Source organism: Hypanus sabinus, chromosome 17, assembly GCF_030144855.1.
Source record: "Hypanus sabinus isolate sHypSab1 chromosome 17, sHypSab1.hap1, whole genome shotgun sequence".
In the NCBI taxonomy this organism is placed as follows: Eukaryota; Metazoa; Chordata; class Chondrichthyes; order Myliobatiformes; family Dasyatidae; genus Hypanus; species Hypanus sabinus.
The window spans coordinates 4,473,594-4,498,202 of record NC_082722.1 but is presented as its reverse complement, the minus strand read 5'-3'; the positions used below and the strand labels follow the sequence as shown (position 1 = coordinate 4,498,202).

At 39.3% G+C, this 24,609-nt stretch overlaps 1 protein-coding gene across 3 annotated transcripts in view; it reads left to right on the top strand.

The window, feature by feature from the left end:
- The first annotated feature begins 2,778 nt into the window (after nt 1-2,778).
- Nucleotides 2,779-24,609, top strand: part of hydin (HYDIN axonemal central pair apparatus protein) — a 1,146,554-nt gene continuing 1,124,723 nt past the window's right edge. For all 3 annotated transcript variants that reach the window (XM_059992477.1, XM_059992476.1, XM_059992474.1), the window contains exon 1: nt 2,779-2,843. The gene's annotated coding sequence lies outside the window, so the exon portion shown is untranslated. The remainder of the gene's footprint in view (nt 2,844-24,609) is intronic.

The window sequence follows — 24,609 nt, the reverse complement described above, 5'->3', positions numbered from 1 at the left end:
CGTGCGGGCAGGAGGAATGAGTGCCATTGGCTCCCTAGGTTTGTGAGTTGGTGAGCCTGGAGTTTGGGGTCCTGTCACTGGCGAGGCATATAGTCAATACCAAAGATCAGAGCCAAAAGGACAATTGGATGTCTGGAAGTTGAGGCCTGATGACTGAAGCCCTGGGTCCCCGAGTCCATCGGCGAAGTCAGGGCCTGATGTCTGTGAGTCCAATGGAGGCCGGAGGCCCAGTCTGTCCTGGGGTTGTATGTGTGAGTGGGTGGGTGGGTGGATGAGGAGATAGGAGAAAAGAAGCTTGTTTTTCTGTTGTTGTTTTGTTACTGTTGTAACATTGTGGGCATGCTATATTGGCACTGGAATGTGTGGTGACATTTATGGGCTGCCCACTGCACGACCTTAGGTTTTAACATAAATGATACATTTCACTGCACATCTTGATGTGCATATAAGAAAATAAATGAATCCAAATCTGACTTGATTCTTTGGGGAAGGTGCCTGTGATTTAGAAAAACATAGAAAACATCTGCAGTTTCTATGAATACTGCAGTTATACACAGTTGGAATTCAGCAACGGTGAATAGTACTGCAGATGGTAATGCAGAAGTTTTTTTTATTAAACATCCATTGATTTGAGAACAAGGTCTAGAACGGTAGTTGACACATTTGCAAGTAAATCTCTTGCTGATTAGCACTTAATGTAGTGCATCACCTCCAGCCCAAACACACACCCACACAAACTTATGGCCGTTAGCTCAGTCAACTTAGTTCTGCAAGGGTGGTTGGTTAAGTTCTTTCAGAGCACTTCAACTACTTTATCTGTCATTAGATCAGATGTGGGAACTGCAGTGACCAGTTTCACTGGATACCCCAGTCTTTGGAGGAAAAAAAAATTGACTATTCACGCTATCTTCCATACACTTGTCCAAACTTATTATTCCCTGTAATCTTTAACGTCCTTATCAATCAAGAACCTATCAACCTCTACCTGATTACGTCCAATGATTTGACCTCCACAGCCCTCTGTGGCAACCAATTCCACAGGTCTCCTCTAAGCAAAGTCCAGACAATATACTGGTAAAACTCTGTACTATCCCCAACACAGCCGAGTCCTAAAGCAGAGTTTTGATCTGAAATGTTGACAATTCCCCTTTCCTCCCACAGAAGCTGCTCAACCACTGAATTCTTCCATCAGATTGTTTGCTGCTTCTTCTGCTGGGCAAGGCCCGGTGTAAACCAGAGGATCAACATCTTATATTCCACCTGGGTAGTCTGCAACCCAATGGTATGAACATGGAACTTTCCAATTTCATGTAGCCTCACATGTTTGTGTACACCTCCTCCTGATTGACACAAGGCCCTTACATTTCTGTTCCCTCCTCCCTCCTTCCAGCCCCTCTGTTACCCGTATTAATTCCTTTGCTGGTTCCATACACCTTATCACCCAAATATGTACTTTGCTTTCTGGATTCTCTGCCACATCTGTTTATTCTGCCCTTCACCACACCCAGTCATTCCCTTTATTATCTTCTTTATTTATCAGATCCCAATACTCCTAGCCTTTTGCTTTCTTGCTTTATATACCCACCTCTTTCCACCTACTTGCCTCTAGCTGCCTCACTGTCCCAGATTAACTCTCTTCCATCCGGTCCCATCAGCCCACTGCTCTGTTTCCTCTCCTCTGTTTAGTGGCCTTCTATTCTCAGTCCTGGTGCCCATCCTACACAGATGCTGCTGAGTTCCTTCAGCAGATTTTTTTTGTTGTGGAGACCAATGTGTGTCCTGATGAAGGTTCTCGACTGTTTACTCTTTTCCATAGATGCTGCCTGGCCTGCTGAGTTCCTTCAGCTTTTTGTGTGTGCTGTTTAGATTTCCAGCTCTTTTAGTGTGGGTTAATTGCCAGTCGTAGAATGTAATAAACAGAGATATGAAGAGATGTGACAGAAGCGATTAGAACATTGAACAATACAGCACAGTACAGGCCTTTCAGCTGCAATATTGTGCTGATCTTTTAATTTACTCTTATCAATCTAGCCATTCCCTCCTAAAAAACCATGAAAAATAATTGCAGATGTTAGGAATCCAAGCAACACACACAAAATGCTGGAGGAACTCACCAGGTCAGGCAGCATCCATGGACAAGAGTAAAACAGTCGACTACCAAATAAGTCAACTCATTTCCATAGATGCTGCCTGGTCTTCTGTTCCTCCAACATTTTGTGGGTGTTGCCAACATAATCCACCACTTTTCTATTATCCATGTGCCTAGGAGTTTCTTGAACGTATCTGCCTCTAACATTACCCCTGGCAGGGTATTCCACGCACCCACCACAGACTTCCCACCTCTCCCGGAAGTCTCTCGCATATTGATAGCGGCTCCCTGACGCCCACAAATTATATACAATCTCCCGGAAATCGATAGGGGGAAGGGGAGAGGGAGAGGGAGCCATGGCAGAGTGCTCCAAAAAAAAAAGGAAATATAAAACGTACTTCACCCCTGCCTACTAGGGGTCAAGGTAATGACAGTGTTGCTCGCTACACTGTTTGCAACAGTGACTTTTCTATTGCCCATGATGTGTTAAAATGTAAAAGATATGTTGAGGTGAGTCATTCATTCATTGGCATCGCTAACGAGGAGACAGATCCCCGCTCCCTTCCCCACCCTGGCCAGCGCGGCTCTTGTTGCCATGGTGAGGGTTCAGTGAAACCTCGACCAGCCAATGGAGAGACTTGTTACTGGAGTGTGAACGCGTCGGCCGGCGGCTGCGCGGCGTTGCCATGGCGATGAGTCACAGCGGCGGCCGGCGCGGTGGTAGCGGAGGGGCATGACTGGTACCCAGGTCTCGGTGAGTGTGGCGCTGGCGGAGGCTAGTCGGGTCTGCGGGGGACGATGTATAACTGTCAGAAAATGATCTAAAAAGGAAAGGCCGGACGATGCTCTTTCGGGAAATATTACAACAATGTGAACACGTAGTGAGAAGTGGCTTATGCAAGGAGTCAAACAAAACAAGCAGGTTGTGGGAGTCACTCTAAGGCCAAAATTTATTTTCCGATTATCTTGAAGCTGGTAGCGAGCTCCACGCTTGCAGTCTGCCTGCCAACGATACTGACATGAACTTTTTTAGTTTTTAATGAATTTTAGTTTGTAGGGGTGTAGAAAAAGAGTAGTTTATAGGCTCAATGAGAGTTTACAGCCAATACAAATGTTACAGAATAAAACACACACATCTGGTACCATCCAGCATGATTTGTCCAAAATAAAAATGACAATACTGGAAATACTCTGCAGGCTAGGTTGCATCTGTGGGAAGAGAAACAGAGTTAAAGGTGTAGGTTGGAGGTCCTTTGTTAGAACTAGGAAGGAGGCAAATGAAGCTGCAGCGAGGGTGGAAGAGAGGGGCATCTCTGATAGGGCAAAACCGGGATAACTATGGGGATAAGATGTGAAATAGTTAACTGGTCAGTGAGTGAATGGGAATGGTTGAGAGTGAGAACACAGACAAAATAATATAGGGGATGCAAAATGCAGAACAGGAGGACGTGTGCAACAGGTCAGTCTGAGAATATCCTCCACTCCCGGAGAGAAAGAGTAGGACAAAACGCAGAGCAGGAGGACGTGTTGTACAGGTCAGTCTGAGAATATCCTCCACTCCCGGAGAGAAATAGGGGGACACAATAAAAATAAGCAGACTGAACCAATGTCACGGTTAGACCATTGATGCAGACACACCTAAAGTCAAGTCAAGTCAAGAGACGTTTTTCAGGACCATGGTGCTACATGAAATAATACAAAAACTACACTGAACTACGTAAAACAACACAAAAAACTACACTAGACTGCAGACCTACCCAGGACTGCATAAAGTGCACAAAATAGTGCAGGCATTACAATAAATAATAAACAGGACAATAGGCACAGTAGAGGGCAGTAAGTTGGTATCAGACCAGACTCTGGGTATTGAGGAGTCTGATAGCCTGGGGGAAGAAACTGTTACATAGTCTGGTTGTGAGAGCCCAAATGCTTCGGAGCCTTTTCCCAGACGGCAGGAGGGAGAAGAGATTGTATGAGGGGTGCATAGGGTCATTCATAATGCTGTTTCCTTTGCAGATGCAGCATGTAGTGTAAATGTCCATGATGGCGGGAAGAGAGACCCCGATGATCTTCTCAGCTGATCTCACTATCTACTGCAGGGTCTTGTGATCTGAGATGGTGCAATTTCCAAACCAGGCAGTGATGCAGCTGCTCGGGATGCTCTCAGTACAACCCCTGTAGAATGTGATGAGGATGGGGGGGAGGGAGATGGACTTTCCTCAGCCTTCACAGTAAGTAGAGACGCTGCTGGGCTTTCTTTGCTGTGGTGCTGGTGTTGAGGGACCAGGTGAGATTCTCCACCAGGTGAACACCAATAAATTTGGTGCTCCCAACAATCTCTACCAGGGAGCTGTCGATGTTCAGTGGAGATTGGTCGCTCCGTGCCCTCCTGAAGTCAACAACCATCTCTTTTGTTCACATTAAGAGACAGGTCATTGGCTCTGCATCAGTCCGTTAGCTGCTGCACCTCCTCTCTGCTGACTTGTTGTTCTAGCTGATGATACCCACCACGGTCATGTTATCGGCGAACTTGATGATGTGGTTCAAGCTGTGTGTTGCAGCACAGTCGTGGGTCAGCAGAGTGAACAGCAGTGGACTGAGCACACAGCCCTGGGGGGGCCCATGCTCAGGGTGACGGTGTTGGAGATGCTGCCTCCGATCCAGACTGACTGAGGTCTCCCAGTCAGGAAGTCTAGTATCCAGTTGCAGAGGGAGTAGGCTAGTAGGCCTACTAGGCTCAGCTTTCTAATCAGTTTCTGAAGAATGATTGTGTTGAATGCTGATCTGAAGTCTATGAACAGCATCCGAACGGATGTGTCTTTTTTGTTCGGTGGGTTAGGGCCAGGTGGAGGGTGATGGCAATGGTGTCGTCTGTTGAACGGTTGGGACCATACGCAAACTGCAGGGGGTCCAGTGAGGGGGGCAGCAGGGTCTTGATGTGCCTCATGATGAGCCTCTCGAAACACTTCATGATGATGGATGTGAGAGCAATGGGACGGTTGTCATTGAGGCAGGACACTGAAGACTACTTCGGCACGGGGACAATGGTGGCGGCCCTGAAGCATGTTGGAACGGTGACACTGCTCAGGGAGATGTTGAAGATGTCAGTGAGAACATCTGCTAGCTGGTCTGCACATGCTCTAAGCACTCTGCCAGGAATATTGTCTGGTCCAGCAGCCTTCCGTGGGTTGACTCACAAGGGTCCTCCTGGGGGACGTCACGTGATGACGTAGGATCGAGACGCTGGAATCCAGCCCTCCCGTAAAAAAGTTAATAAATTAATGTCTAAGTGAAGAAAAGTTAATTAATACTTTTTTAAGGTTACTTATAAACTATTCCGGATTGTTTTAAGCTATGCCTCATAAACAGGGGACGAAGAAAACTGCTACCGCGAAGACCGCTCAAGTTGGAACAGAATCAAGGCCTACTTCTACCGAAGAACCGCGGACTCAGGTACAACACACCACCGGTGAAACAGAAAAGGAGACTGCGGCAGCATCGGCCATTTCTAAAGGGAAAGATCAACGAGAACTGCGCAAGCGTAAAGGAACGAGCATGCGCAAAAGAGAACAACCAGAACTACAAATCCCAGCAACGACTGAAACCGACAGTGAAAGTGAGTCTGAGAGAGAGGCGGACTCTCTGGAAAAATCAGATGAAGATGGAGAAGACGAAAGTTCCTCTGAAAGTACAAAAAAGACTTTGAGGCAAATAATGCATAAATTAAAGGCATTAAAAGTAATTAAAAGTAACCAAAAAGTAATGACAGAAAAAATAACAAATATGGAGGCTATGTTTGATAAAATGACAAAGAAACAGGAAAAAATGGAAAAGAAAATTATAGATTTGGACGTCAGAATGGAAGAAATGGAGGGAAGAATGAAGAGGATGGAAGATGATAATGACGCCTGGACATCAGAAAGAAAACAACTCGTGGGAAAAATTGATAAACTTGAAAATTTTAGTAGACGCAATAATATTAAAATTGTTGGACTTAAAGAAGGTACCGAAGGAGAAGACCCAATAAATTTTTTTCAAAAGTGGATTCCTGAAAAATTGGAAATGGGAGAAGAAGCTGTAATTGAGATTGAAAGGGTGCACAGAGCTTTAAGACCAAGATCTCAAGATGATCAAAATCCGCGATCAATTTTGATAAGATGTTTAAGATACCAGGATAAAGAAAAGATTTTGAGGGCGGCTGCCCAGGGTGCTAAAAGAAGAAAAGGTCCGTTGATGATAGCTGAGAAACCAGTTCTTTTTTATCCTGATATAAGTTATAACCTTTTGAAGAGAAAGAAGGAATTTAATCCAGCTAAAAAGGTTTTGTGGGAAAAAGGTTATAATTTTTCAATGCGTCACCCAGCAACACTGATAATTTTTTTTGGAGGAAGGAAAAAGATTTTTTTCTGATTATCAAGATGCGGAGCTGTTTGCACAAAGACTTCCATCTATTCGTTGATTAAAAGCGGAGATTTCTAAATGTAATGGTTAAAGACGAAGACAGAGAAAGTAAATGGAACTGATGGACATTTAAGGGCGATATAAGGGAGAAAAGTAATATTTTAGAAATATTAATTGAGAATAGTATGTTTTTTTTATATATATTTTTCATGTTGCGGGGGGGCTGGGGAGCTTTGAATCGGTTACTGCGGGATTCACGTGTGTAATCATGGCGATTGCCATGACCCGTACAATAGAGGGGGGTAATGTTGTGTTTCTTTTTTTTCACAACATTAGTAGGGGGGTATTTTGTTTTTTTCTTTATTTTCTATTTTTCTTCTATTCTTTTGCCTGGATGATTGGTGGGGACACACATAGCAACATGGAGACTTCTAAAAAGATTTCCCAGGATATAATGAGAGTTGAAAGATTAGGTATTATTATAGATTGGAGTAACATAAATAAAAATAATGACTAATTTATTGAATTTTTTAAGTTTTAATGTTAATGGGCTTAATGGACCAATAAAAAGAAAAAGAATTTTAACATACATTAAAAAAATGAAAATAGATATAGCTTTCTTACAAGAAACTCATTTAACGGATATAGAACATCAGAAATTAAAAAGAGACTGGGTTGGAAATGTTATTGCAGCTTCATTTAACTCAAAGGCAAGAGGAGTTGCAATTTTGGTTAATAAAAATTTACCAATTAAAATACAAAATGTATTAATTGATTCGGCAGGAAGATATTTAATTATACATTGTCAAATTTTTTCAGAACTATGGACTCTTATGAATATTTATGCACCAAATGAAAATGATGTAAAATTTATACAGGAGGTTTTTTTGAATTTGGCTAATGCACATGATAAAATATTAATAGGTGGAGATTTTAATTTTTGTTTAGATCCAGTTTTAGATAGATCAACAAAGGCTATTACAAAATCAAAAGTAGCAAAATTAACTCTATCATTGATGAAAGATCTAAATTTGATTGATATATGGAGAAGAATCAATCCAAAAGAAAGGGATTATTCATTTTATTCAAATAGACATAAAACATATTCAAGGATAGATTTTTTCCTGTTATCAACAAATATTCAAGATAGAGTGAAAAACATGGAATATAAAGCAAGAATATTGTCTGATCACTCTCCTTTAATAATGACAATGATAATGACAGATAAAGAGGAATCAATTTATAGATGGAGATTTAATTCAATTTTACTAAAACGTCAAGATTTTTGTGATTTTATGAAAAAACAGATTCAGTTCTTTTTAGACACAAATTTACATTCAGTTGATGATAAATTTATATTGTGGGAAGCAATGAAAGCATATTTGAGAGGTCAGATAATAAGTTATACTTCTAAAATTAAGAAGGAATATATGACAGAAATAGATCAATTGGAAAAGGAGATTATAAAATTAGAAAAAGAATCTCAAAGAAATATGACAGAAGAAAAACGAAGACAACTTATTAATAAGAAGTTAAAATATAATACACTCCAGACATATCGAACAGAAAAAGCAATTATGAGAACTAAACAGAGATATTATGAATTAGGTGAAAGATCACATAAAGTTCTTGCATGGCAGTTAAAAACAGATCAGATTTCTAAAACAATAAATGCAATTCGAACAAAAGTGAATGAAATTACTTATAAACCTCTAGAAATTAATGAGGCTTTTAAGAATTTTTATTCTGAGTTGTATAAATCAGAATCAAAGAATGACGATGTTAAGATAGAAGAATTTTTATCACAAATAACTCTTCCAAAATTAAATACAGAAGAACAGAAGGGATTAGGTATGTCTTTTACAATGAAAGAAGTTGAAGAAGCTTTGGGATCACTTCAAAGTAATAAATCTCCAGGAGAAGATGGTTTTCCACCTGAATTTTATAAAAAGTTTAAAGATTTATTAATTCCTCCTTTTATGGAGTTAATATATCAGGCGGAAAGAACGCATAAACTTCCAGAATCTTTTTCAACAGCTATTTTAATAGTATTGCCAAAAAAAGACAGAGACCTTTTAAAACCAGCATCATATAGACCTATTTCTTTATTAAACACTGATTATAAAATAATAGCAAAAATCTTATCTAATAGATTATCTAAATGCTTACCAAAATTAGTGCATATGGATCAAACAGGATTTATCAAAAATAGACAATCGGCAGATAATGTAACTCGGTTATTTAGTATAATCCATTTAGCACAAAAGAGGGAGGAAATGAGTGTGGCGGTTGCTTTAGATGCAGAGAAAGCATTTGATAGATTGGAATGGGATTTTTTATTTAAGGTATTGGAAAAATATGGATTAGGAACATCATTTATAAAATGGATTAAAACCTTAAATACTAATCCCAAAGCTAAAGTAGTGACAAATGGTCAAATTTCAACATCATTTCAGTTAACAAGATCAACTCGGCAAGGTTGCCCACTATCACCTGCTTTGTTTGTGTTGGCAATAGAACCACTAGCTGAATTAATTAGAATGGACCCAGATATTAAGGGTTTCAGAGTTAATCAGGAAGAATACAAGATTAACTTATTTGCTGATGATGTTCTAATTTATTTAACAGATCCATTACATTCACTACGCAAATTATCTTATAGACTAGAAGAATATGGGAAAATATCGGGTTATAAAATAAATTGGGATAAAAGTGAAATTTTACCTCTTACTAAAGGAGATTATAATCAATGTCGATTAATAACTCAATTTAGATGGCCAGCAAATGGTATAAAATATTTAGGTATAAGAGTTGATAATGATATAAAAAACTTATACAAATTAAATTACTTACCACTTTTGAAAAAAATTCAGGAAGATCTTGAAAAATGGATGGCATTACCAATAACATTAGTAGGTAGAGTAAATACTATAAAAATGAATATATTCCCTAGATTACAATATTTATTTCAATCATTACCAATACAATTACCCCAGAAGTTTTTTCAAGAGTTAAATAAATATCTGAGGAAATTCCTCTGGAAAGGTAAGATGTCCAGAATATCGTTGGAAAAATTGACATGGAAATTTGATCTAGGAGGATTACAACTTCCAAATTTTAAGAATTATTATAAAGCAAATCAACTTAGATTTATTGCATCTTTTTTTGAGAAAGATAAACCGGCATGGATTAGAATAGAATTAGACAAAATAGGAGAAAATGTACCAGAAGATTTTATATACAAATGGGAATCTAAATGGATATGGGAAAAGAAAGAATCTCCTATATTAAAACATTTGATTGATTTATGGAATAAGATAAATGTTGATGATGAGATAAAAAAATCTTTATTAGCAAAGAGATCTTTAATTCAAAATAGACTTATTCCTTTTACAATGGACAATCAACTTTTATATAATTGGATTCAAAATGGGATTAGATATATAGGGAATTGTTTTGAAGGAGGTATATTAATGTCATTTGAACAATTAAAGAATAAATATAAAATATCAAACAACACTTTATTTTGTTACTTTCAATTAAGGGCTTATTTAAGAGAAAAATTAGGTCAAACAATGTTATTGCCGAAATCTAATGAAATAGAAATTTTAATTCAAAAAGGAAATATCAAAAAATTTACATCTTGCATGTATAATTTGATTCAAAGACAGGTAATTAAGCAAGGAGTCCATAAGTCAAGACAAAAATGGGAAAGTGATTTGAATATTAAAATTGAAGAAACAAATTGGTCAAGACTATGTCTTGACAGTATGACAAATACAATAAATGTTCAGTTAAGATTAGTGCAGTATAATTTTCTACATCAATTATATATTACACCACAAAAAATAAAAAAATTTAATCCAAATTTATCGGATCAGTGTTTCCGATGTAACCAGGAAACTGGTACTTTTTTACATTCGACTTGGTCTTGCTCTAAAATTCAACCATTTTGGACAAATTTAAGACTTTTACTGGAACAAATTACAGGAACACAATTTCCTCATAATCCAATATTATTTTTACTAGGTGATATTGAAGGGATAAAACCGAAACTCAAACTAAATAAGTATCAGAAAGAATTTATAAAAATTGCACTGGCAGTAGCCAAAAAAGCTATTGCAGTTACTTGGAAATCGGATACACATTTAAGTATAGATTCTTGGAAGAAAGAAATCTATGGTTGTATTCCATTAGAAAAAATTACTTATAATTTAAGAGATAAATATGAAACATTTTTGAAAATTTGGAGCCCTTATTTACAAAAGACAGGATTAAATATATAGATGCTTTTAAGATGAAACAATTGGTTATTAGGGGAAAGAAATAAATATACATATTAAAATTATTACGAACTCCATGGAGCATGTGGAGATCTTCCAACCACCAGGCATTCTTTCTTTCTTTCTTTCTTTCTTTCTTTCTTTCTTTCTTTCTTTCTTTCTTTTTTTTTTCTCTATGGGGCAGTTAGGGGGGAGGGGTTAAGGGGAGGGGGTATGGGTTATATACATTGTTTTTTCATACTTTGTAATCATTTAAAAATGCAATAAAAAATTATTAAAAAAAAAAAAAGGGTCCTTCTCACATCGGCCACGGTGAGACACAGCACCTGGTCATTTGGAGGAGGGGTGGACTTCCTCGCTGCCACGCCACTTTCTGCCTTGAAACGGGCATAGAAGTTATTCAGCGCATCTGGGAGGGAGGCATCGCCTGCACAGTCAGTGATGTTGTCCTGTAGTTGGTGATGTCCTGGATGCCCTTCCACATGCGCCACATGTCGCCACTGTCCTGGAAGTGGCTGTGGATTAGCTGGGCGTGTGCACGCTTTGCCCTTCTGATGGCTCGGGACAGTTTGGCCCTTGCTGTTGTTAGGGCTGCCTTGTTGCCTGCTCTGAAGGCGGAGTCACGGGTCCTCAGCAGCGCCAGCACCTCCGTGGTCATCCTTGGCTTCTGGCTGTTAAGTGTAGTGATGGTCTTGGACACAGTGACGTCGTCAATGTACTTTCTGATATAGCTAGTCACTGATGCCATGTACTCTAAGTTGGTAGAGTCGCCATCGATTGCAGCCTCCCTGAACGTGTGCCAGTCAGTGTGCTCAAAGCAGTCTTGAAGAGCAGAGATGACTCCTGTTGGCCAGGTTTTCATCTGCTTCAGAACTGGTCTGGAGCATCTGACGAACAGTCTGTATGCTGGGATTACCATAACAGAGATGTGGTCTGAGTAACCGAAGTGGGAGCTGAGCTCCGCCCGGTACGCGTCGGGGATGTTTGTGTAAACAAGGTCCAACATGTTCTCCCCCCTCGTTGCAAAGTCCACATACTGATGGAATCTGGGGAGCACTGACTTGAGGTTCGCGTGGTTGAAATCTCCGGCGACAACAAATAGTCCATCAGGGTGTGCATTCTGCAGTTCGCTAATAGCCCCGTACAGTTCACAGAGCACCTCCTTAGCATTAGCGCTGGGGGGAATGTAGACACCGACTATAAGGACAGTGGTGAATTCCCGTGGTAAGTAAAATGGTCTGCATCTAACTGTCACAATCTCCACTAGCGATGAGCACAGAGTTCTTACACCATTCCGTGTTGATGTAAACACACAAGCCACCGGAGTCTTACTGGAAAGAGTTGCATCCCTGTCTGCTGAAATCAAGACGAGCCCGTCCAGCTGAATGGCAGTGTCCGGGATTCCGTCGGTGAGCCATGTTTCCGTGAAAACATACGCGCAGCAGATTCTATGCTCCCGCCGAGTGTTTCATTGAAGTTGTTGGAGTTGTGGAAATCAGGAGTCCAGAGGGCCCCAATGTGCTGAGATGGAAGATAAGAAGATGTTCCTTGTACTTGTGTTGGGTCTCATCATTGTAACAGTACAAAAAACCATGGATCAATAGGTCAGATGGGAGTGTAATTGAGAATTAAAATTGCAGGCAACCGGACCTTCTGGGCCAAAAGACCTAATCATTAACCTCAGGCAGAAGTTACTCTTGCCCACACTATTCCGGAATATGTGGATCCTGGATCAGCCTCAACAGCCACTTAAGGACCCACTGATAGACAAGTCTTTAGGTTACATTATATTTGACTTGAGTGATCACACTGTTACTGCTGGTTTAAGAATCCTCTCTCGGGTTGATAAATCTTTTCCAGCACAATTCTAAAAGCTATTAGTGAAATCATCACCAGCAAACAGGAACAGGACATGAGATAAGGGAGTCATGCTTATTATCCTTCATTTAGTCCGTCTATGCTGAAGAACAATTCTGAAGCACTAACTTGAACTTTTGTTTATTATGTTCCTCCAGTGAAACATGGCCTTGTCTTGGGATCTGCATATTTTTTCCCTGGAATTTTGCTGGAATTCAAACAGCAGTTGTTTTGTTCAACCCCTTATCATAAACCTAGAAGTTCTATGTCCTCATTATAGTTATGTTAATTAGCACTTAAATTCCAGTACTTTCTGTCACAGTGCTGTTGCAGGGATTCACAACCAACAGCATTAAGCAAGTGGTCCATGGACCCCAGGTTGGGAACAGTTGAGTTTCAGGATTTAGAACTAGTGGGAAAGAAAAGGTGGCTGTATGCTTGTCTTGAGGACGAGTGACCTTCAGAGAAATTTGTAGTTAGTAGTTTTCCTTTATGTCTGTTGGCTTTGCTTTGTATAAGTGTAGTGGATGCAAATTCGGGCTCCTTGGTAGAGATTGTTAAGAGCACCAAATTTCTTGTGCTCACCTGGCGGAGAATCAAGGACCCCGCACACCCCTCATACAAACTCTTCTCCCTCCTGCCGTCTGGGAAAAGGCACTGAAGCATTTGAGCTCTCACGACCGGACTATGTAACAGTTTCTTCTCCCAAGCTATCAGACTCCTCAATACCCAGAGCCTGGACTGACACCTTACTGCCCTATTGGCTTGTTTATTATTTATTGTAACGCCTGCACAGTTTTGTGCACTTTATGCAGTCCTGGGTAGGTCTGTAGTCTAGTGTGGTTGTTTTTTTTTCTCTGTGTTCTTTTTTATGTAGCTCAGTCTAGTTTTTGTACTGTGTCATGTAACACCATGGTCCTGAAAAAACATTGTCTCATTTTTACTATGTACTGTACCAGCAGTTATGGTCGAAATGACAATAAAAAGTACCTTGAATTGACTTGACTTGAGATGTTGAAGAAGCCTTGGAGAGTTGTTGTGGATTTTCTAAATGATACTCATTGTATACCTGGTACGCTGGTGCGAGAAAGAGAGAATATTTGCATTGTGGATGATGTGCCAGTCTTTGCTTTTGGGTGGTGTCAGGCAAAGGAGATATTCAGGACAAATTTCTGGAATAGCATGTTTCCATCCCAAAGAGGAGGGAGGCATTGTTGGTTTTGGTTATGGCTCAAGTGGAGTAAGTGTCTGTGGGAGAAATGTCATAGGCAGTGGTGATCGGACATGGATATCAACTCAAAATAGTTTATTGGAGAAGGAAAAATACACAATAATAACTATAAATCTGGCATGGTTAAATAGAAAATCAGAGTGGCAACTAAAAGCTAATTGAACTATGGGTGCCCTTGATGGAGCAGAGTCCCATGATGATGAAGCAGAAAGAAAGGATTATGACACATGTTGGGCTGATAGTATAAGGATGAACATTGCTCGTTATATAAAATTAAAACAGGCATTAAAAGAAGGGAAAAGGGGGGATGCAAAAGATTGTGACTGAACAATGGTTAAGGCTATGTTAATTGTAGGTAGAGGATGATCCGGCCCCAAACTAGAGATAGGGCAATGTTGAGATGCTTATTGAGTACTGTACTTTACTGATCTTTATCAAGCAGGAAGACGCTGCTGAATTCAGCATCAGAATTGATACTTTGAATGGGCTAAAGAATGAAAGAGATGCCAGAAAAGTTAGTTGTGCTTAAAGTGAAGGAGTTACCTACTTAAGCTGGGTTGTGAAGGAAGCTACAGAGGAACTGGTCATAATCATTTAAATATCTGAAGATGGGCCTGATGCTAGAGGACTAGAGAACTGCAAAATTACTAACAGCTGATCACTCCGATTGACCTTGGTGGTTTGGAAATTTTAGTAGCGATAATTAATGGATTGATTAGATAATGGCATCATCAATTTGTTAGAGGCTTGTGCAACTTGAAAAATTTGTAATGCAGTTAAAAAAAATCTCAAGGAGGGAAATGTAGTTGATTTGTGACCAGACTTCTAAAAAGCATCTGATAAAATACTGCATCGTAGACTTTTTTTTTTAAATTGTTTTTTTTAATGCATTTTCTACAACACTACAGATAAGAAAAAACCCCAAACCAAAATGAAGAAAAGTAATACAGTGCAAAAATAAGCATACAATAATAATATAATACAAAATAGATAATTGAGAAAGCACCCAAATTGAAGTCATGTAAAGTTAGTATTCTCCCCAAGCCCCACAACAAAAAACTCCAGACCAACCACAACACAATATAGAGAATAGAAAATATAAATCAGGACATTCAAACCCCCAAAACTGTAAATACATTTGAAAACAAAAGATAATAATGCCTACTACCAAAAAAAAGAGCTGAAAGCAAGGGACCAAAAAAAAACCTTAATTAAGAGGAAGGTTATGAGGTCCCCAGACCTTATGGAACTTTATATCGAATTAAGAACTGAATTATGAATTTTTTCAACGTCTAAGCAGGACATAATATCATTAAGCCATTGAACATGCGTGGGCGGGGCAACATCTCTCCATCTAAGGAGGGTTAAACGTCTAGCCAGGAGAGAAGCAAAAGATAATATTCGACACTTAGTCGAACTCAAACATATATCTGTCTCACCCAAAAAACCAAACAGAGCAATTAAAGGGTTAGGTTTTAAGTGGTGATTCAGAATATAGGATAAAGTTATGAAGACATCTTTCCAAAATTTCTCTAAACTAGGACAGGACCAGTACATATGAATAAGAGAGGCCTCGCCCCTTTTGCATTTATCACAAAAAGGACTAATATTAGGGTAAAATCGAGATAATTTAGATTTAGACATATGGGCTCTATGAACAATCTTAAACTGTAAAAGGCAATGGCGAGCACAAAGAGAGGTTGAATTAACCAATTTGAGAATCGAGTCCCAAATCTCATCAGATAAAGAGATATTTAAATCATGCTCCCAAGCCAATTTAATTTTATCCACAGGAGCACGCCATAAGAATGCTAATTTATCACAAATAAATGATATTAAACCTTTACGCAGTGGATTAATAGAAAGAAATAAATCCATAACATTTTTCTCAGGTATTTCAGGGAAGTTAGGAATTAAAGGATTAATAAAGTGTCTAATTTGGAGATATCTAAAAAAATGGGCATTAGGCAGATTGAACAGCAGAGAGCTGTTGAAAAGATGCGAAGCGATTATCAATAAAAAGATCTTCAAAATGTCCAATGCCCTTCCTATACCAATCATGGAATGTTGAATCATACATAGTAGGTAAAAAAAGGTGATTATGTAAGACAGGACTAGAAAAAGAAAAACCATAGAAACCATAAAGTTTCCCAAACTGAGCCCATATTCGCAAAGTGTTGCTAATAAGAGGATTAACAATTAATCTAGACAAACTACTAGGGAGTACAGAGCCAAGAAGTGCAGAAATAGATAAATCTTTAATGGAACTCAACTCCATTGTCACCCAGCTAGGGCTCTCGGGTTTGGCTATGGAAAAAAGACCAAAAGGTAGCACAACGTATATTAGCTGCCCAATAATATAAACAAAAGTTAGGTCAGGCCATGCCACCCTCTTTTTTAGATTTTTGAAGATAAACTTTATTAATTCTGGAATGCTTATTCTTCCGCAGATATGACAAAATAATACAGTCAAAGGAATCAAAAAAAGTTTTAGGAATAAAAATTGGGATTGATTGAAATAAATATAAAAATTTAGGGAGAACGTACATTTTAACAACATTAATACGACCTACCAAGGACATAGATAGAGGTGACCATTGTGACAGACTCTGTTTTGTAGTATATAAAAGATTGGCAAAATTTTCACGAAAAAGATCTTTAAACTTCCTTGTAACTGTAATCCCAAGATAAGTAAATTGATTATGAACTACTTTAAAAGGGAGGTCACGAAATGCTAATTCTTGTGCTGCTTTATTAATTGGGAAAAGTTCACTCTTATGTAAATTAATTGTATAGCCAGAAAACTGACTAAGCTGATCAAGAAGTGAGAACATTGGAGGTAAGGATGTGGATGGATTTGAAAGAAAAAGTAATAAGTCATCAGCATAAAGAGAAACTTTATGCTTAACACCCCCCCTCCAAATCCCAGTCAATTCAGGACAGCTTCAGAATGCTATTGCCAGAGGTTCTATAGCCAAATCAAAGAGAAAGGGACTTAAAGGGCATCCTTGACGGGTGCCACGTTTGAGGTTAAATAACTGGGATTGCTGAAAATTAGTCAAAACAGAGGAAGTAGGACACAGATACAGCAATTTGATCCAAGAGATAAAACTTTGACCAAAGTCTTTCTTTCTAAATCTTTTTATTAATATTAGTAATATGGACAGAATACAGATGATATATTGATAAAGAAATTACCAACATACACATTCCATTACATATGAAAAAAAAACATACATAATAGTTACAATATAAATGAGTTTACCAAGACATAAGCCATAAGATATATGTATGGATATAGTAAATCTAAATATTTCATAATGTATAGTATAAAAAAAACAGAAAAAAGAAAGAAAAAAAAAACAAAAAAAAAGTCAAATTTTTCTAAAACTGCAAAAAGGTAGTTCCACTCTATACGATCAAATGCTTTCTCCGCATCGAGGGAAATCATACATTCAGGAATCCCAGTTGAAGGTGAATATAAAATGTTAAATAAATGCTGAATGTTAAAAAAGGGAAGACGGTTTTTAATAAAACCAGTTTGATCATCAGAAATAATAGAGGGAATAACAGTTTCTAATCTATAAGCCAAAACTTTGGCCAAAATTTTAACATCAACATTAAGCAAAGAAATCGGCCTGTACGAGGAACACTCTGTTGGGTCTTTACCCTTTTTAAATAAAAGAATAATAGATGCCTCATTAAAAGAGGGTGGCAATTTACCATAATTAAATGAGTCAGATAGTACTGAGAGTAACTGAGGAGAAAGAAGTGAAGAGAATGATTTATAAAATTCTACGAGGAACCCATCAGGTCCAGGAGATTTCCCTGAAGACAATGCAGAAATTGCAAAAGATATTTCTTCTGATGATATAGGCGCATTAAGTTTGGCTTTAAGATCAAATGAAAGCGAAGGAATATTCAGATTATTTAAAAAAAGATCAACAGAAATATTCTCATTCAGAGATTCAGAGGAGTAAAGCCGAGAGTAAAAATTTTTAAATACATCATTGATTTCTAAGTGATCCAATGTAAAATCTCCATTTTCCTTCCGGATCTTTGTAATATGTTGTTTAGCTTTAGAACGCTTCAGCTGATTAACTAGAAATTTACCAGATTAATCACCATGAATATAAAAGCGACTCTTACTTTCAAGAAGTTGGCGTTCAACAGGTTGAGTAGACAGAAGATTAAATTTAGTTTGAAGTTCTACAAGCTTCTTGTATAATCCAGGATTCTTAGTTTGAGCATACAGTTGATCTAATTCTTTAATCTGATTAATGAGGTCTAATCAATCTGCACAGGACTTTCTATTAAGATTTGCTGTATAGGAGATTATTTGACCCCTTAAATATGCTTTCATGGCATCCCAGACAATCTGGGATGACATTTCAGATGATGTATTGGTATTAAAATAAAAAAGTTATCTGATCCTTAATAAATTTTTGAAAATCATCATCCGATAATAAAGTTGAGTTAAAACACCAGTGTTTATTCCTCTGAGGGAGACCAGGAAAATTTAGAGACAAAGTAATTGGAGCATGATCAGAAATCAGTATACTCTGATAGTCACAAGAATGGACAAATGGAATAAGTTGATTATCGAGTAAAAAATAGTCAATTCTAGTAAAGGTATGGTGAACATGTGAAAAATGTTTCTCTCTCATTAGGATGAAGGAAACGCCATATATCTGAGATACCATAATTCGAAAGAAAAGAGTGAATAGCTAAGGCAGACTTAGTAGGTAATCTAGTAACAGAGGATGATCGATCCAAATTAGGATCTAACCAACAATTAAAATCGCCACCCAGTATAAGAGAATATGAGTTTAGTGAGGTAGTGAGGAAAAAAATGTTCAAAAAAATTAACATCATCAAAATTGGGAGCATACAGGTTTGCTAGTACAACTTTAGTATTATATAATTTACCAAAAACAATAATAAAACGGCCACTTGTATCAGATATCTTATTATGGAGTTCAAAAGGAATATTTGAATTAATAAGGATAGAAAGCCCCCCTAGCCTTGGCGGCAAAGGATGAATGAAAATGCTGACCCACCCACTTTGACAAAAGCCGAGAATTATCAAAACTACGAATATGAGTTTCCTGAAGGAAAGCAATATCAGCTTTGAGTTGTTTAATAGGAGAGAAGACCTTCTTTCTTTTAACAGGATGATTCAATCCCTTTACATTCCAGCTCACAAATTTAAGTGTATTAACCATTATCAATTGTTAGTGCATAGAAGATAGCAGGCATATAAAAAAAACCAAGCAGTACAGTAACAATCTGGGAGCAAAAAATGTAAACATAAATCAGTAGAATCAGAACAGAGACATGTCCTGAATAACAAGGGAAATCAAAAGAAACAGTGAGTAGTGTTGGAACTGGAGAATCCACCCCATCCTCGCAACCCAAAACTAGACGGCTACCCAAAAAAGCAGCTAGCTCTATAAGAAAAAAAAATTAACCCAAAAATGACTTCCAGTTCCATATCATTAACAAAAGTTCAGTATAAATAATATAGCAAATAATAGCTAATTTATGCACCAGAGAGCAGAATTACAAATAGGAACAACTTTAACAGAAAAAGTATAAAACTTAATACAAAAAAAATTAGAAAAGAAAACTAAAACTAACCTACCTGTGAAAAATTATGAAAGATTGAAAGAAAAAAAGGGGGTGGAAAAGGGGGAAATTATAAATTTAAAGAGAGTGCTTATCAACCGTTTACAGAAAAAAAAAGCAAAACTTAAACTATAAATCAACCAACAGGGAGGCCTTCAATAAAAAACTCCAAACCTCCAAAACAAGTTAAAATCAATTGTAAATCAATTGTAGTTCTCTATAGATAAAGTTATACAGAAGTAAAATAAATTACACGAGTAAAATCTAAAAGTCCACAGGGAAACATTAAACTTAAGTTATCTATTTAGAAAAAACGCACCGAGTCCAGGGAGAGATTAACTACAGCCCTTAGAGTCTCAATAGTTAATGTCTGAATTATTCAAGTAAAGTCTGAGTTCGGAAAAAACTTCGAGAAGTACTTATCAACCATTTTAGAAGGTCAGACTGATTCCGAAGAAGACAAGATGGCTGGAAGACTTCCAACAAACAACTCAGCCTCCTTCACTGATTTAAGCCACTTATATTCTCCAGTAGTAAGTGCAATTCGAAGATCGGCTGGATTTCGGAGAGAGGGTCTGAATCCACGATCAAAAAGCACTTTCATTACACCTTTAAGCTCAGCACGCATCTTCAGAACCTGGGGGGCATAATCTTCCACAAAACAAATGATCGTATTTTGAAAAGCAGAAGTACCTCTGCGGCATGCCTCCAGAATCAAACGGTTTTTCACCTGGTATCGATGAAAGCATAAAATAACTGGCCGTGGACAGGAACCCAAAATTGTACGAGGAACATAAATCCTGTGAGCCCTTTCAAGCTCAGGTAGAGTCGGAAGAAATTCTTTCCCGAAAATCTCACAGAGTAAAGAAAAAAAAAATTCAACGGAAGAGCCCTTTTCGGTGGCCTCTGGCAAACCAAGAATTCGTAGATTGCAACCTCTGCTCCGATTTTCAAGATCCACCATTTTGGAAGAAAGTTTACTGTTCTTCTCCGCTAGGTTGGAGCAGAAAGTTTTGAGATGTTGAACACGGCGTTTTAAATCTTCAGAAGTTAAGTCAATGCGAGATAAATGTTCAGCATGTTCATCCACTCTGGCATTAATCTGATCCAATTTGGAATCCAGCTGGTTGAAAGAAGTTCTAAATTCAGTTTTAAAATCCGTTAAAATATCTTGTCGACGTTGTTCCAAAATAGTGAGAATCTCAGCCGACAGAGCCGTGGAAGTTTCCTTTTTCCTGATTTTAGTACCTTTGGTAGCCATTATGAGATAGATGTGTTCGCAGGCAGGTAAAAGAGAACTAATAAAATAACTAACTAAGGTTTAAGAAGGGAGACGTATAGTGCAAAGATAGGAAGTATAACGGAGCAAAAGTTCAGAGCGACTAAACAATCGCCATCTTACCGGCAGTCCCCATCGTAGACTTGACATCAAGATTGAAGCCCTTGAAGTAAAGGGGAAGTAGCAATAGAAGTAGAAAATTTGCTCAGTGATCGGAAACAAAACATAGTGAACAGTTGTTTTTCACACTGGAGAGAAATACAAAATGGAGCTTTCCAAGGGACTAGGATCACTGCTTTTCTTCATACATAACCCAGGTCCAGGGTTTGATTGAGGAACGACTGAGCAGGCGTGTGGATGTCAGAGTTAGACTGGCGGGAAGAATTTAAAAAGAAGAAAGCTTTATAGAGCAGGCATCGGGGGAGCGGGCAATGGCGTAGAGGGAGTCAGAGCAGGAGGGCTTTGGCTCAATCGAGCTTTGGTGATAACGGGTCGAGGTGAGGTAAGTTACTTGTGAAGAATAGAAATAGGAAGTATGTGTGTGATACTGGTGTGGGATGTCAGGGAGACTCCTAGCCTCCCTGATGGCCACATCTGCACCAGGTGTATCAAGCTACAGCTCCTTAGGGAACTGGAGATGCAGCTCGATAACCTTCGTCTGGTCAGGGAGAGTGAAGAGGTGACAGAGAGCAGCTATAGGCAAGTAGTCACCCTGGGGCCTCAGGAGACAGAGAAGTGGTGGGTAACAGTCAGGAGAGGGAAGGGCAAGAGTCAGATACTAGAGAGTACCCCTGTGGCTATCTCCCTTAACAATAAATACTCCTGTTTGAGTACTGCCGGGGGGAACGACCTACCTGGCAGAAGCAACAGAGTCCGGCCATGTGGCTTAGAAGGACAGGGAAGGAAGAGGATGGCTGCAATGATGAGGGACTCTATAGTTAGGGGGTAAGATAGGCGATTCTGTGGATGCAGGAAAGAAGCATGGATGGTAGTTTGCTTCCAGGTGCCAGGGTCTGGGATGTTTCTGATAGCCTCCACGATATTCTGAAGAGGGAAGGCCAACAGCCAGAGGTCGTGGTACATACTAGTAGAAATGACATGGGTAGGAAAAAGGAGGAGGTCCTGAAAACAGATTAGAAAAGAAGTTGAGAAGCAGGACCACAAATGCCTGTGCCACGCGACATTGAGTATAGGAATAGGGTGAGGTGGAGGATAAATGCGTGGGATTGGAGCATTGGGCAGGGATTCAGATTGGAGCATTGGGCAGGGATTAGGACCTCTTTTGGTGCAGGGATGACCTGTACAAAGAGGATGGGTTGCACTTGAATCCAAGGGGGCCAATATCCTGGCAGGGAGGTTTGCTAAGGCTATTGGGGAGAATTTAAACTGGAATCGCTGGGGAGTGGGAACCAAACTGAAGAGATGGAGGAAGGGGTGGTTGGCTCACAAAATGAAAAAGCTTGGAGACAGAGGGAGGATAGGTAGGTGATAAGGAAGGGATATGCTCAGGCTGATGGTTTGAGATGTGTCTATTTTAATGCAAGGAATATCATGAACAAAGCGGATGAACTTAGAGCATGGATCAGTACTTGGAGCTATGATGCTGTGGCCATGACAGAGACTTGGATGGCTCAGGGACAAGAATGGTTACAGAGTGCCAGGCTTTGAATGTTTCAGAAAGGACAGGGAGGGAGGCAAAAGAGGTGGGGGCGTGGCACTGCTGATCAGAGATAGCGTCACAGCTGCAGAAAAGGAGGAAGATATGGAGGGATTGTCTACTGAGTCTCTGGGTGGAAGTTAGGAACAGGATGGGGTCAACAACTCTACTGGATGTTTTTTATAGACCACCCAATAGTAACAGGGATATCGAGGAACAGTTAGGGAGACAGATTTTGGAAAGATGCAATAATGACAGGGTTGTTGAGATGGGAAATTTCAATTTCTCCAATATTGATTGGCATCTCCCTAGAGTGAGGGGTTTAGATGGTGTGTTAGGTGTGTTTAGGAAGTTTCCTGACACAATACGTCGATAAGCCTACAAGAGGCTGTACTTGATCTGGTATTGGGAAATGAACCTGGTCAGATGTCAGGTCTCTCAGTGGGAGAGAATTTTGGAAATAACAACTCTATCTCCTTTACCATAGCTTTGGAGAGGAATAGGAACAGACAAGTTTGGAAAGTGTTTAATTTGAGAAAGGGCAAAATGAAGCTATCAGCAGGGACTTGGAAACATAAATTGGGAACAGATGTTCTCAGGGAAATGTATGGCAGAAATGTGGCAAATATTCAGGAGATAATTTGCATGGAGTTCTGCATAGGTATGTTCCAATGAGTCAGGGAAAGGATGGCAGGGTACAGGAACCATGGTGTACAAAGTCTGTTGAAAATCTAGTCAAGAAGAAAAAAAGCTTACGAAAGGTTCAAAAATCTACGTAATGAAAGAGATCTAGAAGATTATAAGGCTAGCAGGAAGGAGTTTAAGAATGAAATTAGGAGAACCAGAAAGGGCCATGAGAAGGCCTTGTTGAGCAGGATTAAGGAAAACTCCAAGGCATTGTACAAGTCTGTGAAGAGCAAGAGGATAAAATGTGGGAGAATAAGACCAATCAATTGTGACAGTGGAAAGTGTGTATGGAACCGGAGGAGATAGCAGAGGTACTTAATGAATACTCTGCTTCAGTATTCACTTCGGAGAAGGACCTTGGCGATTGTAGGGATGACTTAATGTGGGCTGAAAAAGAAAGAGGATGTGCTGGATCTTTTGGAAATCATCAAGTTGGATAAGTCACCAGGACCAGATGAGGTATACCGCAGGCTACCATGAGAGGCGAGGGAGAAGATTGCTGAGCCTCTGGCAATGATCTTTGCATCATCAATGGGGACGGGAGAGGTTCTGGAGGATTGGAGCAGATTAAACAGCAGATGCTGTTCCCTTATTCAAGAAAGGGAATAGGGATAGCACAGGAAAATATAGAACAATGAGTCTTTCAGATCTTCTCCAAGTTGTTGGAGAAGATCCTTGTCATGACTTATGAGCCTGATTTAATTTTTGAGGATGTGACTAAACACATTGAAGAAGGTAGAGCAGTAGATGTAGTGTATATGGATTTCAGCAAGGCATTTTATAAGGTACCCCATGCATGGGTTATTGAAAAAGTAAGGAGGCATGGGATCCAAGGGAACGTTGCTTTGTGGAAACAGAATTGGCTCGCCCACAGAAGGCAAAGAGTGGTTGTAGACGGGACATATTCTGCGTGGAGAGTGGCGACTAGTGTTGTACTTTAGGGATCTGTTCTGGGACCCCTTCTCTTTGTGATTTTTATAAATGACCTGGATGAGGAAGTGGAAGGATGGGATAGTAAATTTGCTGATGACACAAAGGTTGGGGGTGTTGTGGATAGTGTGGAGGGCTGTCAGAGGTTACCGAAGGACATCGATAGGATGCAAAACTGGGCTGAGAAGTAGCAGATGGAGTTCAACCCAGGCAAGTGTGAGGTGGTTCATTTTGGTAGGTCAAGTATGATGGCAGAATATAGTAATGGTAAGACTCTTGGCAGTGTGGTGGATCAGAAGGATCTTGGGGTCCGTGTCCATAGGACACTCAAAGCTGCTGCGCAGGTTGACTGTGTGGTTAAGAAGGCATATGGTGCATTGTCCTTCATTAATTGTGGGATTGAGTTTAAGGGCCGAGAGGTAATATTGCAGCTATACAGGACACTGGTCAGATCCCACTTGGAGTACTGTGCTCAGTTCTGGTTGCCTCACTACAGGAAGGATTTGAAAACTATAGAAGGGGTGCAGAGGAGATTTACAAGAATGCTGCCTGGATTGGGGAGCATGC